Source organism: Stegodyphus dumicola, chromosome 10 (genome assembly GCF_044657685.1).
Source record: "Stegodyphus dumicola isolate Sdum_Otavi_A_Nest chromosome 10, ASM4465768v1".
Classification (NCBI taxonomy): domain Eukaryota; kingdom Metazoa; phylum Arthropoda; class Arachnida; order Araneae; family Eresidae; genus Stegodyphus; species Stegodyphus dumicola.
In genome coordinates this window covers 75,398,195-75,413,927 of record NC_140777.1, presented here as the reverse complement: position 1 = coordinate 75,413,927, position 15,733 = coordinate 75,398,195, and the positions used below count along the sequence as shown (strand labels likewise).

Genomic DNA, 15,733 nt, shown 5'->3' with positions numbered 1-15,733 from the left:
CTTTATTATGATATTGTACTGTATTTTGTTTGTTTCTGTGTATTATTTATTACATTGCTCTATAATGAGAAAAATCTGTTTAAAAAAAAAGTTATGATGATTTTAATTAGTATGGAGTATTATTTCTACTAGAATTTCATGAATATGTACTAGAAATATTGTTATGGATTATGTACATAAACAGATGATTTTAGTGCAGTCATTATATGTGAAATTGTTGTATTTTCCCTCATAATATAACATAAAAATCTAGAGAGACGATGCTGTGCCAAAAACACAAGAATACAGGGGCAAGTCTATTTAACATTGTGTTAATGGCTATCTAGGCGCCCAACCGGTATAGCGGTTAACGTCGCTGATTGCCGTGCCGAAGGGCCCGGGTTCGAAACCCGGAGAAAGCGTAGATGTTTGTAAATGTATAATGTCTGTGCGGCATGGCGGCACTGTAAATATGCAGTGAGCTGAAAGTCCTCTCGTGTGGTTTGGTAGAAGGGGGAGAGGGCTGGGAGACCCTCGGACACCCCCTCGGGGTGCTTTCCATTAAAATTGGGGGCAGAGCCACTGTCATCTGAATAGTGCTCAAGGCTGGTGCCAAAGGCAAGACGTCAGACAAGTAAGCATAAGCAAGAACAACAGCAAATGGCTATCTGGCAAGATATTGGCAAGCTGGCAGCTGTTTAGGCGACTAATTTTTGTAGCCAAATTTGGCGAGAAATAGCCAAACTTGGCTATTATTTGAGGACATTTTGGTCCGGTCCTTGCATAACTGCAATGGGTATTGTAATTGAATAACTATAATGTATGTTCTGTGTACTTGTACCGTATTCGACACTCATATGCCTTCCAGTAATTTCGAGAAGCAAAAAATTGTTTAGTTCAACGTGAGTTCATATATTGAGATACCTCCGTGTTAGCATCGCTCCCTCGATGCGCTCTACATTTCGTTATGTTTAACGATTTTAGTAGTCTGAAGTGTAACTACTGACTGTACTCTGTGATAATGTGAACACCTGTACGAGTATTTCTGTGGAAATTTCCAGAACTCTGAAGTGTTTCTTTTGAGAAAATAATGATTTGATCATCTGACTTGGGTGCATCCAATCTATTACGAACCCGTACGCAGGCAACAATTTTTTGATCTTATCTTGATTACAACACTTAGTTTTTATGAAAGAATTTTCAGAAAAGACAAGAACTGTCAAAGTTGTATGATATTCAAGCGATTTTTATGAAACATTTTTAGAAATGATAAGAACTGTCAAAGTTATTATGCGATATATCAAGATCTCTGAACGTTTTCATTTGTTGCATGAAAAAATTCAGGCTCCAAAATTTAGAATATTGTTGGAGAACATTGTATACTAGTTGGAGAAATGTTTTAAGAACTTTAAAAAACTTATATTTTAGAGACTTTCAGATTAGTCTGTATATTTAATTTGAATATTATATTATATTTTCTTCTACTATTCCCAAACAACATTTTTATATGTTGTTTCATATATCCAGTGTACAAAATTTCTCTTCGTTTGCTAACACTCTAATGCATTTTTTCAAAAGGCTTGTCTACTGCAAGCCTTTTTCTCCTTGAAGGGAAGATACGTAAGATATAAAATATGAAAGAAAAATTACTGCAAATTTCTAACTTAATTGGCAATAGTCCTATTAATTCCTAATAATGCCTGCGTCCTTCTTCAAAAATCTGTACTGCATCAGAGAGGTTCTTAGTTCTTCTGCAGTAATCTGCAGTTCTATAAGCTCTTGCCTAATCTTTGTTCAGGAATCAAACAAAGGATTCAGGGACTGGATTCAATGATTAAGCGGCATTACTACTCGGTTTCCTAGTGGGCTATTAACACAAGTAGAAACAATGTCTGAAACCTCTGTAACTTCTCATCGATCTGTACATTCTTCTTGACATTCATCAGAAACATTTTCAGCTCAATATTTGAATTCATTTTAACTGACTCCAAATCGCCATTGCTATCTTCGTGAAAGTACTGAATGAGTTCAGCTCTTATTGTCGTCAAATGCTGCTCTAGAAAAAAAAATTATTTCTTAGAAGTTGTGGGAGAATTTTCTATTTCTTTTCCTAATCAGTAATTCATAACAGTTTTTCAAGTATTGAAACATGCTTTAATACTAACATTTCCCTTTCAATTTTCCAGTTTGTTCATGAAATCTTTAGAAGAATCAATTACTTTTATGTTACTTGTGTTCTTTTTTGCATCTGTTGACTCAGCTGCTCAAAAATATCAATAAAATAGGATATGATTCGCACATATTCAGAAAAGGATCTTCCAAGCAAGAGAAAATTCATTTTAACGTTAATTGAACATACGTCTTAGCTCCAGCCAATCACTGCCAACCTTCCAATCACATCTCTTGAAATTCGCCCAGTATTTTTAAATGAAAATAAGCAAATGATGAATCTTTGTCGTTACATAATTGCTTGAAAAATTTGGTGCTTAGAGTTTCTGAACAAAAATAGCAATTTCAGTTACTTGATCTAAAATCCTTTTAGAGAATCTTGAAGATTTTGAAGGCAGCTTCTGTCGATGCATTATACAAAGAATTCCTTATCCCGTATGAGAAATTTGTACTTACGTTTGAAATTCATTTTATTTTCAATATAAGATGAATGAAAGAAACTGTATTTAAAGCTTGGGCTGTGTTTATAATGCATGAGGTAAATTTATGTATGATAATTCAAGCATAACTCATACTCTGTCAGTAGTAATGTGAATTTATATCTGCAGAAATATCACTTCTGAAGCTCTAAGTTTAAGGATTGTTTCGTTAAGACTGCTTTTATTAAATTCAAATGAAACAGGAAACATAATTTAAAGATTTAGTTTTTCTAAGTTCTGTTGTCAGGTTTATCACTGTATTTTCCATTTGTGAAAAATCATTATTTTCTTAAAATCCCTATGTTTACGAAAGAATGTTAATATTTTTCAATTAATTTGAAGTTCCATTTTTTGGAACCATACTATTAAAATAAAACATAAAATTCCATTTAATTACATTTGAAAAGAATTAATATGCTTCTGAGATCACTGTTTTGGAAACTTAATGGCAGCGCAGAAAGTGCTAAAATAATGCATAGCAAGATATGAGAATATATATATATGTTATTATTCTTTAAATCTGCACTTCTTAATAGAAATACGAATTTTTATTATATTTTTCACAATTGATGTTGATTGCTTTCGAAAATACGATTATCAGATACTAATAATAAAGCTCCATTTGAGGAAAAAAGTACAAATTCCTTTAGAAAACCATTTTGATTATTTTTTTCCTCTTTTAACCTTCCTCTCTTCTTATTTCTTGTGAAATATTAAAATACAAAACGAGAGAAAATTTTTACTAGATGATAATCCTCCTCAAACAAGTAACATGAGCCCCTTGCCGTGTGTATTATTAGCTTCTATGTTTATTATGACTTACTAGGTTTTTGAATGTTTTATATCAACTATTTTTAAATATTTTGTGGGAGGGAGCAGAAGTTATTGGTTCTAATAATACATAAATTATTTACAATTATTTATAAATCAGCTATCATCAAGGAGGTTAGAATAGAAGGAGGGAGGGTTCGCAGTTTCCTCCATTATCGTCGAATGAAACTCCACGGAACAAGCAGCGTCCATGTTTGTTACTTCAAAACATTGCAATACGGCAGTAAAACGTACGTGTTTGTAAGCTGTTCTATGCATGCATTTTCCAGTAAAAATATGTTAAATTTATAATGAAATGCTTCGCTATTGTTAGTTTTTTGTTTTAAAGATATAAAGATGATATCTGTAATTTACTAAGTACAGAAAATCATTAAGAAATATTTCGAAATCTAAATGCAGGTGCATAACATTAAAGCCTTTAAAAATTATGATTCTGCATAATTTCAAGAATTTGCTTAGGTTTTATTAGCAACTTCTCGGGTATTATACTTTCCAATTGTTTCTTTAAGAAGTGATATTTCTAATTTATTCGCAATATTATTATAATTTATTAAAGAATCATTTTTACTTGAAATTAATAACAAATAATTATCTAAAAAAATGGTAACATGTTGCTTTTTTTCTTTAAATGAAAGTTTTAAATCGATTCTTTTCACAACCAATAATCAACTTATATCAACAAGAAAATAAATATTAATAAAATAAAACAGATTTATGTGAATTCAATGATTTCAGTTTATGCGCGTTTCATATTTATGAATCTCAAAGAAATTATCTTGAATTAAGCTGAATTACAGAAATATACCTATAAATAAATTTTTGGATATATCTTTTCACATGTTCAATTGTGTAAATATTTTACTTACGTTTATCGCTATACTGCCCAGAAATTTGTAAGCTTATGAAAAAACATTTTAACAACAGAACAGTTTATCTTGATCAAATGCACAAATTATATCCGTAACAGTTCACAAAACTTAACAATGAATAGTAATTAATACATAAAGAAAAGCGTTGCTTTATTTAACACCTTCACAATTCATAAAAATGGTAACAATTGATTTCTTATTTTTCATGAAAATTATAAAACGAATTATCTAAACGTTCAAATTATACAGTTTAAATCCTAGCATATATCATTGTATGTTAAGGAACGAAGATACCAGCTGTAAGCAAAAACATTAAAATGTATTTAACATGTTTCGATTATTATTAAGTCATTTTTGTCACATCTGGAAAGAAAACAACATGACATTGTGATATTATTTAACATACTTATAAAATTACATAAAAAAAAAAAGAAAATCAATACTTACGAATGAACAGTAATCCCAGGAATATTTTTCGAAAATCTATTTGTGCATCCATATGCAATATAAGCTGACAAGCTTCAAAAAGAAAAAGGGAAAAAAAAATGTTACAATTACAGACTTCCTTGCGCAAGTCACAGCGATAACAGTAACATGGCCGTCAAGCTTCACCGTTTAAGTTGAACTTTCCCTCCTTCTATTCTAACCTCCTTGGCTATCATTAACCGTCAATTTTTTTTAATGTTCTGTAAAAATGAAAGAAAAGATCGGCAAGAGTTTTGTTAGATTTCGCTGCATGTTTTTCGCAAGAAAAGCTTCATTGCTATGCTGTTGTGCATCTTCAAGATCAGAAATATTGGCCAATTTTTGCTTTCTCATTGTTAACAGCTATTCTAGTAATCTAGGGATTGTCTAATAAATCGAATAAAGGATTAAACTAAAATGACTAACAAAATATCGCTATTCACTTCAACGTTCAATCCTTATTTCCCCAATGATCTGTCTCGAAAAATATTTTAATGTGTTAATATTGATCCTAAATTGTCGAGCGCTCAGAGAGAACTAAACTTTTTGATTGTTCTGTGTCCGGGGCACACGAAAAGAACTAAAATATTTTTACTGTTTAGTTATTTCTCTTAGTAATCACTATCTCTAATTACTTTCATTTTCAAAAGTTATCATTGATCAGCTGAATATGCCTGTAGCGGTAACTATTTTTATTACGACAATACAAATAATGATATTCGCCCACATGGACGGATGTCCTGTGATGGACTCTAAAGGGAAACTAGCTCCTATCCGCTTTATGCATGAAGAACACCACGAAAACGTCCATGCAGCCAACCCGTTTGCCGAAATCTCCAACCTTCCATTGTTTCGTCTTAATGCTGTCCAACAATTTCAGCTGATGTCTTTGTTTTATAGACTGTTTTATGTTAAGCTTTATTGAGTGATATGAGATATTTGAGTTTATTGATTCTAATCGTGTTGAACCTTTGGATCTTTTGGTTTTGAGGAACCTGCATTGATCCATTGTATTCTTATTTTTTTGCACTAGGCTTCGGATTAATTTTCGGAACTGAAGAACTTCTATAGATATAGGGGTTTCGAAAGAGTCAATGGCTTGAATTGCTGCTCTTGAATCTGATAGCAGGAAAACATTCTTGAATTTAAAATGCAATGCCAATAATTGTGTCAGGGCAAATCTAAGAGCGTCCCTCTCACCATCAAATGCATTTCGACTTTTCCCAGCAGAGGCATAGAAGGGGAAAAGGCTACAATAAACTTCCGAACTTTTGCCATGTTTCAATGACCTATTAGGGTGGAAAATGAAGAAGTCTGAAATGGAAATTTGGTAGACGAAAAATGCGTATGTTGATAATTTAAAGCAGAGCTTCTTAAACTTTTTTCATTCAAGACCCCTCTGTATCAGCGTGATTTTTAGCAGCCTCAGATATTAAATATGAAAGAAGTGTATTTTCCATAAGTAATTTATTACTTTGGTAAACAATAGGCATATGAAAATTAGTAGTTTTAGAATTTGTTTCAAGTGTACAAAAAATTAATGAAAAATATCATATTTCGATTAGACGAGTGTCGTGAGTTTCCCTGCATAACAAAATAAACCTTGATGCAGTTTTTGACATCGCTGGATGCAAAGCATCTTCAACGTTTTTCAGCAAAAGTATTTGGATTCAATAAACGTTAAAGCGGAGAAAGTCGCTTCATAAAAGTGTGTAAATCTGAATGTCAGAAACACATTGAATGCCATTTCAGACATTCTGGGAAATTAGTTTTAGCTTCGATACGGAATTCTGTGAAGGATTTTTGTGAAACCTCAAGTTTTGAGTCTCTGGATTGCTAATCAAATTCCTCTTGGACTATATATAGCATAGGATTAATCTAATTCATGTCAATCAAAAATTGTTTTTGAATCAAAGATAACTTTTTGAAACCAAAATTCAATATAAAACATTTGCAAAATTGGGTTTTGTTAAATGATCTATACTAATTTTTACAATTATTGCAAGTTTTACAGTAATTTTATTTCAATAATGAAATTATTTTCAAACAAAAACATTTTGAATAACTAATTTTTTTACCATAGTCTTCCAAATGTTGGATTTTTTGAAAAAACAATGTTTTATTATTCGAAATAAATATATTGCTATTTTCTTGAACAGAGAAGCTGAGATTGTTTAATTTCTCAAAAATATGAGAAAAATAGCACAATTTTGATAAATATAAGTCATTTTGAAAAGAGTATTTCTGTTCGATGCGAAATACAACAATTTCGTTTTACAATTATCCTTAATTTTCTCCCTCTCGATATCCTTCTTACTTCGTGTAATACTAAATTTTTGTATTCGAAGTCCATGTCTTTTACAAATATTTGAAAAGAAACAGATGTTAAGTGTCCGGCATTTGATTAATTGTATAATTTTATGGCATCCAATTTGTTCAATTGCGCTGCAAATATTTTTGCTGCAAGGGCTTCTCGATGGATTACAAAGTGTTTAAAATTGCGATCATAACCAACAGTTTTAATAAATGATTTTAAACCGATATTTTTGCCCGTCATTTCTTTCGCCCTCTCTGTGCGTACACCAGAAAATTTTAAAGCATTTACCAATACTACAAAATATGTCTTTCCTTTTACATATTCTTTCAAAGGACCATAAAATAACAATTCTTTATCGATACTTTTTTATAAATCCAACTGATTAAGAAATTTTGGCTTTCTTTATAGTAATAATTTGCCCAAATCGGTCGTTGCTAATTTCAGAAATTCTGTTGGCAACAATGTCGTTTGAGAAAGTACGTCTCAATATTTCTTCTCAATATTTTCGTCACACTATTTACTTTCATGAAGCATTTTTAACATTTTAATAGTAGAAAGAAATACAAGATATTCTCTAATGGTGTATGGCTGTTAGGTATCATACATTAGAAGAAGCCCTTCAAAGATTTTTTTATGAAGAAACAGATGATGATAATGTTAATAATGACCAGAATGAAACTGATAATGTTGTTGTTCCCCCAGAAATTGCAGAGGCTAGTGACGAAGAAGGAAGGAATGGCAATGTTTTAAATAATGATAATGATATTTTACCAAATGATACTGCTGGGGAAGTTACAATTCACGTAAGTAGTAAGTTTCAGCCTTCTAAATGCATTTATAGTCATACTAAAAAGTTTAAAAAGCAGAAGACTGAAATCTTGAAGTGGATAAAAAAGGAACTGTTAGTTATGTCTCAGTAAGAACAAGAAGAAAGAGATAAAAGAGAAATTATAAAAGACAAAATACAAGGTAAAACTAGTGCACAGATTTTCGATTTTCTTTTTGGTTTAGACATTTACACTCTTCTCGTTGAACAGAACAAATATATACGCTCAAAAAAAAAAAAAAAAAAAAAAAGGGGGGGGGAAAGGGGGGGACAGAATTTATTGCATCTGAAGCCTATAGGAGAAGATTTATTGGAATATTATTGCTTACAGGATATCATTCTTTACCTCAAGAATAATTTTATTGGTCTTTTGATAAGGACATTTCTGTTCCTGTTGTACGAAAATTGATATCACGTTTGCAGTACAGGAATATGAAGCAGAATTTGCATTTGACAATAGTCAAATTGACAATACTGATAAATTATACTAGGTGAGACCGTATCTAAACTTACTAAACATCACCACTTTTTACTACTTTAAATATAAAGTCTCTTTTAGATTTCAGACGCGAGAATGCATTATTCCTTTTGCAAACTCCTATTGAGAGTGTAGAATTAGCCAGAAATAGATCAGCAACAGGAAGACCTAGTAAATTCAGCATTCAAAAACCATTGCATGGAGATGGTATATATTTTATCGTAAAGTCTGTTGATAACAAAAACTTTGTTGTAAAGAGTACCATAACCAGACTATTTATAGATGCAAAGTATGTAATGTAGCTTTACATCATGATTGTAATCAAGCTTTTCATGCTTGAATCTTTCAATTGAAATAATCTGTATTTGTAAAAGAAATACAATGTATATTTTAATATTAAATTAATTACAAGTAAAGTGATTTCTAGATTTATAAAACGTTATACAGCTAAAAAGAAATCCTGCGCTCCACTCAAAAGAAACATCACACGAATACAATCCTCCTCACTAAAAATCCGTAGTCCTATTCCGCTGACGTTGCGCGAACGCAACACTCGCTTTTTCCACAGGTAAGAGCATTTTTTTTTTATTTTCAATGTAAATTTATGTTATAAATGCTTAATTTAATATTTGTTATTATTTTCATGAGAAAAGAAACATTCCTTGCAGTTTTGGGGGTTAAATGGGTTAATTTATTGACATAAGAAGGATGCTTGGATTCAAGATGTCTTTTTAATTTTGATCGTTTCATACTCTCTATAGGCAAAACGTTATTGCAGATCAAATAAAGAAGTTGTTCATCAGAGTTTTTGAAAATAAAGCCCAACTGTAAAAATGTCTCCTCGTGCTTTTTTTCGCATCTTAGATGCCTCTCTTACAAGATCCGACTTAACAAGACTTTATAGTATTGCCATCTACATCATTTCCTCTGTAATTCAAGTTCAACCGTTTGTCTATGAGTAAAAATAAATCGGCTAAAATTCCATAAGCGGGGTAAGTTAGCGCTAAACTATTTTGGCCTTCAAAATTTGGCGAATTTTTTAGGCGGCAATGAAAGCACTAAGATGTGATTTTTAAACGTCAACAGAATAGTAACTTTAAAGTTTTGCAGTAGTGAAACGCTGTTATTTTATGTAAACAGAAAAGTAAAATGAGACGACAAAATACTAGATGAGTAAAACAAAGTCCAACAGCTTTGCAAGTAAAAGCATAGTCCTATATATATGTAATTCATCATAAAATAGTAGAATGAACAATTCTTGTAAATAATTATTGAGTAAATAAATGTATACACTTATCAGATCAGAGCACTGCGAAGTTAGTTTTAAACGTAAACAGAATAGCAGTTTATGTATGCGTATTCAGCATCGTAAACTAACTAAAATATTCAACTTACTATCGTCGTGGAATTCAACACACTAAACAACTTTCGTTCAAAGCTTTAAATATTCCACATCTTTCGATTGCCACATGCAAGAAACAAAACTAAAAAAAAAAAAAAATAATTAAATAAAATCGAATGAAAACATTCATAAATTATAAACTTCATGTCATATGAAATCTAACATTCTCCCACCAACAACAGCTTAACCCTCTGCAAATATTTATATAAATATAATATTAAACATATATATAACAATAATATTAAACAGTAAAACTTTTAAAAACAAACACAGTATTCCAAAATTAAATTTAAAAAAAATCTGGCTACACTAAATTCTCGCTCTTTCGGTTACCGAAATAAAGCTCTAGGTTTGCAACAAGAAAACATATAGCAGGAAACCACAATCAAATTAAAATCGCGCCAAATAAAAAACTCTCGCCAAGCTTGGCGCTCACCCCGATTATGGAATTTTAACTAATAAATGTCTCATAGTAATTAATCAAATAAATACCATCCTTAGCCGCGTAAAATATACTAAAATATAAACTGTATTATTCTTGCGATACACACACACTTCTTGTGATGAAACAGAAACAACTGACTAAGCTTTATGATTACGGTACCAGCGCCGTCGCCATTATTCTCAACACCCCTGTGTGATGCAAGGTGTAACGAACTGTGCTTTTGTAGCATATTTAGATTCTAAAATAACTCATATGCTGAAATTTCTATGCAACACCCCTATTATTGTACGCTAGGTGGTATTTTTACGTAAATATAATTTACAGTTTAACTTGGCCAGTATTACGTTTTATAATTTCACTGTACAGATATTAAAGGCAATGAAGGAATTACAATTGATGTGTTTTCAAACTTAGATATCTGAATTAATCATTCTCTACTCCAGCATTTCGCTTTGAGATTTAATTTGGGTTCACTACCCACAGTTTAAGAAACACTGGCTTAAAGGAAAGAATGAGTATAAAATTAACGAATACGAGAAAGTGAGTGAGGAACTCCTTTTTACTTCCTTGTACGAAGTAAAAAGGAAGTATTGTAATCGCTAAAAGCTTCAGGCAGCATATTTCAACGAAAATATCCACTTTGACCGCTTTCGAATGCAATTTAACGATGTTTTTGCGTGATATCTGTACGTAAGGACAGAATAAGACTCTTTTCCTCCAAAAAAACTAAAAAACTAAAAACTAAAAACTGTTTTAAATGAATTCTGAAGAGAATTTTTCGTGGCGTCTGTACGAACGTATGTACGTACGTGCGTACGTACGTATCTCGCATAACTCAAAAACGAGTAGCCTCAGAACGTTGAAATTTTGTATATAAGACTACTACAACATGTAGATGTGCACCTCGTATTTTGGTTTCAATCGGCCGCGCCAAACGTATATAAATATATTTATAAATATATCCACCCTGTTACCCGGCTCAGTGATCTCAGTTTCTTTACTCTTATATGTTTGTAAATAGTACATTTTTTGCTTTAAAAATGATTGAATTATGTTGTTTTTATCTTCCGGTTAAGGGTTTTAGGTGCTACTTTGGTAGGCGGTTGCACGGATTTTGGCGACTTTTTGGCGATTTGCCGTTTGGCGAATAATACAACTTATGGTAAACCCATTGCTGGATAAGTTATTTATGGTAACCGATACTTTGTTGTCATTTTATTAAAAAAATAATGCGTTTTATTATGCATAACTTATTACGTGTTTTAAATATTATTTATGGCTTCTAAATATTAAAAATCAATTTAATTTTACATTTTTATTTGAAATAAAAATTTTGTTGTTTATAATATTTTATATAATTTTATGTTGTGGATGATATAATCAATGACGTCACCTTACTTAAAAAGTAATTGGTTTTATTAATATCTATAAATTTAATCTAATGTTTTAAACATTATTTATGGCTGTTAAATATTAAAATACAATTTAATTTTGCATTTGTTTTAAAAATGATTTTATTATGAATGATTGTTTAAATAATTTTAATTCTATGCGTGATGTAATCAGCTCCCTGATTGGTTACTGAATATTTGTGCATTACCGCGCCATTTTAAAATTTTATTATTCATCTCTTCGATTTCCTCGGATTTCAAATGGAATGGATATCTCCGTTTCGAAGACGAATGTTGTTAATGGTAATTACCAAGAATTATTGGTATTGGAATAAAAAAATTGCCCTTTGAGACTTTATTTTGGCCAACCTGTCTTTCCTAATCAAAGATTTATTTATAAATTGTTAATAGCGTCAGAGGAAATTTTGGAGGAAACCTCGCTAATTGCATCTTCAATGAAGTGCGAGATATTTGGATAACAGATGAAGATGGTTAAAAGATCCGATTCAATTATGATTTCGATTTTTTTGTGGTACTTATCAATAAACAAGAGGTTAAATTATTCAAAAAAATGTAGGTACATATTTTTCTTTTATTTTATAATTGTATACTTCAATTTTTGTTAAAAAAATTAATACCCTATTTTCAAAAATTGCTGAGATAATTATTTTCACATATGTTTTAATGTTAATTATATTTTATATAACGTATTTTAAAGTATTTGAATTTAATAATATTCTAATTCTTTTAAATGTTGGTATGATGGTTTTTAATTCGATATTCAATTTCAGTAATATTTTAATCTAATTAAACGTTGGCACAATGTTTATATAGCGGTGTTTTTATTCTCTTTTTTGCTATATGAAAGTAATAATAGCCTCACTTTAGTACTTTATACTCATAGTAAATGTATTTATTTACACTTGCCTGTCATCTTAAAAAACGACATTTTCAACAAAAAATTAATCCATTACTTTTAACGATATTTATTTTTTTTTTTTTAAGTTTCGAATACTTTACTATGCGTAAAAACAGCGTTTTTCAAGATGTCTGATGATTGTAAAAATCGCGCCAACAATTGCGCCAACGTAAATCGCCAAAAATCCGTGCAACCGGCTGCCAAAGTAGCACCGGGTTTTAAGCCTTTAGTAAATCTGTATGCAATATTTTTAAAATTATCAACAATTTTAAAATTGTTTAACTGCCGCTAAGCCTAATTTGATGGAGGCCATTGATGTTTACATTTGAAACAGGAGACTAGTGGATTTGTTTCCAATCTAGAGAAACCTAGCTTCGCAACAACAAAGATAACTCATTCATTTATTATTGCCAATTAAATCATGCTTAATCCTTTCTTGAATTTTTTCGAGGAAATAAGCGTTTAAGATTTACTTCATAATTTTTAATACAGATATTTTGAGTTTTTATGTATTTTTGCCTTCTCGCGAAGTGAGAACTGAATTAATTGAATGAGAAATACTCAATCGTCTGTGAAAAACTGTTTCTTTTTTGTTTTGTTTGCTTAATTTCTTTTATACATCATTCTAGCTTTAGTATAGTATTTGAATAGAACATGTGGCAACGATTAGATAATTCTATTCTTTAAATGATATAAATTTTATGCATTATGAGTTATAAGATGAACGAAATATAATACTGTTAAGTAAACCTAGCATCAGAGTGTCGCTATGGTAAACAAAGTGAATTTTAAAGAATGCCTTTATTCTATTGTGGTTTATGCGCTGTCGGCGAAGTAGGTTTAATTCAATCTAATACGTTTAAATGAAATGCAAGAAAAAAATGCGTATAATTTAATATTCCGTACAAGGAAGTCATGTCACACAGATTTTTTTTTTCATTTGTATGTTTAAGCAGCAAAAGTAAAAAATCTGATGTGTACACCACATGACTTCCTTGTACGGGATATTAAATTATAAGCATTTTTTGTTGCATTTCTCTTAAATTTATTGGATTCAATTAATTTCGTCGATAGTGCATAAACCACAATAGAATAAATGCACTTTTTTTAAATTCACTGTATTTGTTTGTACCATAGCGACACTCTGGCCCTCGGTTCACTTAATAGCGTTAAATTTCATTCATTATTTAACTCACAGATCACAGATCATCATTCGTGTAAAAGGCATGCGGCCTGTTGAGGCCTTTACCAGTCTATATTTCTTAAGTTCCTAACGGCATAAAGATGAGGAAAAGAAAATTCGAACAAGTGGAAAGTCTTAGTACGACGGCATCTGCTGACTTCAATAATCTTCAGTAATGACGTATCTTTGGACAGACGTTCATGGAGCGCCATGGGATCAAGGAATGGCATAACTTTGAAGAAGTAGATTTCCCTTGAGATAGTTTCTTGAGACAAATTCTTTTCGGGACAAATACAATGAAGAGCATAAAAATAAGTTGCAAAAAGAGATTAATTAACTCAGAATGCAAGAAATTTATATCATCTTAAGAATTATCTAATCGTTGCCACATATTATATTCAAATACTTTTAATAAAGCTAAAACCATGTATAAAAGAAATTAAGTAAAGAACAAGAACAAAGAAACAGTTTTTCACAGACGATTCAGTATTTCTCATTCAATTAATTCAGTTTTCACTTCGTGACAAGGCAGAAATACATAACAACTATCTGTATTGAAAATTATGAAGTAAATCTTAAACACTTATTTCCTCGAATAAATTCTAGAATGGATTAAGCATGGTTTAATTCCCAATAATAAAAGAAGGCGTTAGCTTTGTTTTTGCGAAGCTTACTTTCTCTAGATTGGCAACAAATCTACTATTCCGCTGTTTCAAATGTAAATAAACATTGCCACCATTGCAAAAATAATTCAAAGATAATAACAACATAATTCTATCATTTTTAAAGCAAAAAGTGCACAATTTACAAACATATATGTATAAACAAGCTGAGATTGCTGAGCCGAGTAACAGAGTGGATATATATATATATATATATATATATACTTTTGGTGTGGCCGATGGCAACCAAAATACGAGGTGCACATATACATGCTATAGCTATTCTATATACAAAATTTCAACGTTCTAAGTCTACTCGTTTTTGAGTTATACGAGATACGTACATACGTACCTACGCACAGACGCCACGAAAATTTCTCTTCAGAATTCATTATAAATCAGTTTTATAATTTTTTTTGGTGGGAGAGCCCTTTATTCTATCCTTACCTACGGATGTCACGCAAAAATATCGTTAAATTGCATTCGATATAATGGTCAAAATGAATATTTTCGTTGAAATATAATACTGAAATTTTTCGCACCTGGGAACAGTAATTCATCGTTTCGCTAAACAAGTCGGATTTACAAGCTTGTTACAATAATTAATTATATTTTACGCCTTGGATACTATCCGGCATGCTGGAGGACTGCAATTATTTCTCCCATTCTCAGGTCCACCAAATCAGCAGATGACCCAGTCTCCTATAGGCCTGGGAGCCTACTTTCAGCACTCAGCAAATTTGCTGAGTATGCAATTCTGCAGAAAGTCATGGATTATGTCGAGAGAAATAATATTATGTTTGCAGAGCAGTATGGCTTTCGAAAAAAACACTCGACAGTACATCAATTATACAGAGTGGCTGAGATGATCTCTTCTGGGCTACAGGACAAAATATTCACTGGTGTCATATTTTTAGATGTCGCCAAGGCCTTCGATAGAGTGTAGCTGGAAGGCCTTACATACAAATTAATCACTCTGAGTTTCGAAGAACACATCACAACCATCATTAGCTCCTATCTAACAGATAGACACTTTGTCGTTAGTGTCAATCACACTATCTCCACCCCCAGGCCCATTAGAGCCGGAGTCCCACAGGGCAGTCTTCTGTGCCTTATTTTATTCAATATTTATACGAACGACATCCCACACACACCACATACCACCCTTGCAATGTATGCAGACGATACAACTCTGACACAAAGCGTATCTCATGGCTCAGTTATACAAGCATTACAAAATCATATCCATGCACTGGAGGACTTGAAAAATCCATATCAATGTTTCACAGTCTGACGCTATCCTCTTTACCACAAGACG

At 31.4% G+C, this 15,733-nt stretch overlaps 1 long non-coding RNA gene across 1 annotated transcript in view; it reads right to left on the bottom strand.

The window, feature by feature from the left end:
* Positions 1 to 15,733, bottom strand: part of LOC118185263 (uncharacterized) — a 181,547-nt gene that overhangs the window by 46,446 nt on the left and 119,368 nt on the right. The window contains exon 2 of the long non-coding RNA XR_015043447.1: positions 9,809 to 9,897. This is a non-coding gene — a long non-coding RNA (uncharacterized LOC118185263). The remainder of the gene's footprint in view (positions 1 to 9,808; positions 9,898 to 15,733) is intronic.